Source organism: Apium graveolens, chromosome 6, assembly GCF_009905375.1.
Source record: "Apium graveolens cultivar Ventura chromosome 6, ASM990537v1, whole genome shotgun sequence".
Lineage (NCBI taxonomy): Eukaryota > Viridiplantae > Streptophyta > Magnoliopsida > Apiales > Apiaceae > Apium > Apium graveolens.
In genome coordinates, this window is record NC_133652.1 from 804018 (window position 1) to 808332 (window position 4315).

Consider the following 4315-nt stretch of genomic DNA (forward strand, 5'->3'; position numbering starts at 1 on the left):
TGTGTACACGTGGCAACACGTGTGCACACGTGTTGCCACGTCACTGAGTCATAACCGACAGTAGGTGGTCGGTTATGTCTGTTTTAAAAAAGTTGACTGGAACTCATAACCGACCATGGTCAAAGTGTGAACATCCGTTGGTTTTATTTCAGAAGCTAACTTATATGTCATAACCAACCGTCCTAAAACCGACCACCCTCTAAAGGAGACGGTCAGTTTTATGAAGAAGGTGGTCGGTTATGTCCCTTGACGGTCGGTTTTCTGGGTTTTGTAATGGTCAAAAGTGGTCGGTTATGCCTATTTTCGGTCGGTTTTAAGGTCTGATTTTAAAAAAAAATTGCAGATTTTTCTGCAGTCCTTGTATACCAAACCAAATCAATACACAAACCAATCACAAATCCAATCCAATCACAACCAAACAACCAAACAACAATGATAATCATTAAACTATACTACTCAAAATCATTCATAAAAACTAGTACATTCCACAATTAAACCATAGTAATTAAATCCAACACAAACATTCACAAACTCCAATAACGGGAGGATTAAACCGTATTATTACATCATTATAATCAATCCTAAATAACCGACAAAGTATCAAACCATCACAACATATTATATTACATCCCATAAGCATCAAATTACAATAACTTAAAACCGATCAATGTAAACTAATCCGATAAATCAATATCGGACGATCCACCGCCATCAAAGTCCTCGTCATCGGAGGTCTCATCCTCGGACGTTTAATCCTTATTGACTTTCATAGCACGTCGATTGTTTTCCTAGATACACAAGTTTAATTAAACTAGTTAAAAAGAAGGAATAAAATTTACATGTGAATGAAACAAATAAATAAACAAAAAGGTCAAAAATTATACCTCCGCAACACGATTTTCCGTCTTTTGAGCGATATCTTCAATCAAGGAGCCCACATTATGCACGATCTCGCCACCGATAAGGTAATTCCATTGCAACCTTTGCCTATGATCGGAGGATGGATCCGAGGCCTCGAGAGCGGTACGTGCGAATGTAGCTATCTCCGCATCGGAAAGTTGGCGAGCAAACCGATTTGGATTAGCACGGATCTCCGTAAGCACATTCCTCATGATGGCAAGATATACATTGTCGGGGATGGCTTCACGTTGTCTTGGAGCGGATGAGGATGAGCCGACTTCATTCCGTGTGGAATCTCGGTACCGGGTAGCAAGTGTAGGCAAGAGATCGGTGGCCCGAGCATCGGGGAACCCCACCACATAATTCTTTTTTGGCCTTGTACCTTGGGGGACCTCCAAGGTTTCCATCCACCAATCCCACAACTCATCCCGATCACCCGTTTGTGTAAACTCCAAGGGCATGCTCTCGAGAATGGCGACATATTGTTCCTACAAATTCATTTAAAACAATTAATGATGCATTTAAAATTAAATAAAATGCATATAAAATCACATATAAAAATGCATTTAAAATCACATAAATACATATAAAATCACATATTCATGATGCATTTAAAATCACATAAAAATGCATATAAAATCACATATAAAAATGCATTTAAAATCATATAAATACAAATAAAATCACATATTAATGATGCATTTAAAATCATATAAAAATGGATATATCTATCATATGGATCAGTTTTATTATTTTTGATTTTGATGATTAAAGAGATATCAAGGACGGAAGTGATTAAATTGTTTCTTTTTTCTCAGGCAAGTAGTTCTGGATCCAAGATGAGTGGCCGATTTTCAAAGAAGCTATACCCCAGGAAAGTTGTGTTCAAAGCAATGGAGGAACACGGTAGATTTATTCTCATACATTTTGATTGAATTGAAATGGCCTTTTAACGAGAAACTGGTACTGAGCTCAGTTACTTCTTAAATGCTTATAGGTGAAGATGATGAAGAACCGGTACTCAAGACTCCTCTCACACACATGGTAAGTTATTTTGTACATCTCATTCACTCTCTTCTCACATGTATCATCTACTGCTTCAGTTTTAGGAGAATTTATCGTATATTTAACGTTTTCTATTATGTGAAAATTTATCGTAAAGATTAAGTATATGCTTTAAAAGAAACACAATTACATTGTATAATCAGTGGACCGTACTTAATTATTTGCACATCTGAAATGCAATGAGATATACCGACGGTCATCAGTTGTTTAACTTGTACATGGTCTGTTTATAGCATCTCTAAAATCATATGATCTGCAATAAATTATAGAAGTTAGAAAACAAACATTAGCTGTTTGTGTGGAGACTGATCAACAGTGTCCTAAGAAAATTAATACCTGTATATATGAGTAGTCTTTAGGGTCTAGCACATATCTAGAATCGTATATTTTGCGGTAGACTTAAGAAAATACATTAGCTGTTGGTGGAGACTTAATGGTGTCCTAAATCCTAATTAAGAAAATAAATACCAGTACGAATCTTTAGAGCTTGCATCAAAAGGAGTATATATCTAAAAACTCCATTCACTCGATATGCATCTCATAGAATATCAATTCTACGTGTAGCAAAAGGAGTACATATCTAGAAACACCACCAATCAATATTAATCTTCAAAGAGAATGTTTCACTTATAAACTGTGGAGTTTGAACTCTACCAGTATACTATTATGCAATAAAAGTCTAACTAAAGCTTATTGCATTTATAGAAAAAAATTATGCTTTATTTAATAGATATACATTACTTGTTCTTAGGCCCTGGACAATCTTGGCGATTGTTTAAACTATATGTCTGATGATCCACACGTGTTGAAGTCCACAAGCACAAATTATAAGAAGCAAAAAGTTGTCGAACACACAAAGTCAACAACTTATAGAACCCGCAAGAAGCCGATGATAGGCTTTGGAGTTCCTAATGCTATGAGTACAATAGTTAAAGAAGACATCGAAGTAGAAGGGAGAGGGCCTCCTTATTTCTACTTCGAGAACGTGGCCTATACACCGCAAGGGGTGTGGCTAACCATCAGAAAAGAACTTTACGACATTGAACCGGAATTCGTGGACTCGCTTCACATGTGTGCAGCAACATCGAAAAGAGGTTACATCCATAACCTCCCGATGGATGACAGGTTGCAGATTCCTCCTATCCCTCCGTCCACAATACAAGAAGCCCTTCCTTCCACAAAAGAATGGTGGCCGCAATGGGATGACAGAACCAAATTAAACTGCATTGTAACTCGTCATGCAAGTGCATACAGAGAATAAATGAAGAGCTTCGTAATTCAGGACCAGACCCTCCCAAAAACATCAGAGAAAATGTGATCCGAGAATGCAGAAAGAGAAACTTGGTCTGGCTTGGTAAGAACACTGTTGATTTTCTTCAGCCTGTCTAAATAGAGGCAATATTGGGATTCCCGGAGGGCCATACAAGAGTAGCCTACAAAACTACTCAATACAAATGCCTTGGAAATGCGTTTCAGGTACGCAATGCAGAAAAAAAACTTATCAATTTCATTTATTTCTTAGATGAATATGTTCTTAATAATTATTCACAAATAAATTATGTTAGGTTGACACAGTGGCCTATCATCTTTCTGTGTTAAAGAAATTATTTACCAAGGGCATCAGAGTCCTTTCATTGTTCTCTGGCATTGGTGGAGCGGAAGTTGCTTTACACCGTCTTGGAATACCACTGAACTTTGTTGTATCCGTCAAAAATTCCAAGGATTGTACACGGATCCTGAAAAATTGGTGGAGACAAAGTGAACAAAAGGGCCGGCTGATTCACATTTCTGATGTGAAAAAGGTAACAAGTCATAAGCTGATGCAATGGATGAAAGAGGCTGTAGATTCGATCTGGTTATAGGGGGAAGCCCATGCAACAACCTTGCTGGGAAAAATTTGAAGACAAGAACTGGCCTGGCTGGTGAACAGTCTTTATTGTTCTATGAGTATACGCGGATTCTTGGGCTAGTCAGAACTTTGCAGCATAGCCCATAATTCAATATAAGACGAAAATTAGTTATTAAATATTGATATAGCATATTTTTTATTTTTCTGGGTTGAGTTATTGTCTCCTTGTTTTTGATTGCAAAAATTAGAGTAGTTATAAACAATTTTAATTGCATGTTTATATATTCTTAACCATTTTAGTACTGATTTTGCATAGAACCCACAAAGGCATATAGGAAAAAAGTTAAATAACTAATACTGATTTTTTTGTGGACCACCCTCTAAAGGAGACGGTCGGTTTTATGAAGAAGGTGGTCGGTTATGTCCCTTGACGGTCGGTTTTCTGGGTTTTGTAATGGTCAAAAGTGGTCGGTTATGCCTATTTTTGGTCGGTTTTAAGGT

At 37.0% G+C, this 4315-nt stretch overlaps 1 pseudogene; it reads left to right on the forward strand.

Annotated features, from left to right (window-relative positions):
• Positions 1–1739: 1739 nt before the first annotated feature.
• On the forward strand, positions 1740–3961 carry LOC141663597 (DNA (cytosine-5)-methyltransferase DRM2-like; annotated as a pseudogene).
• Positions 3962–4315: the final 354 nt, after the last annotated feature.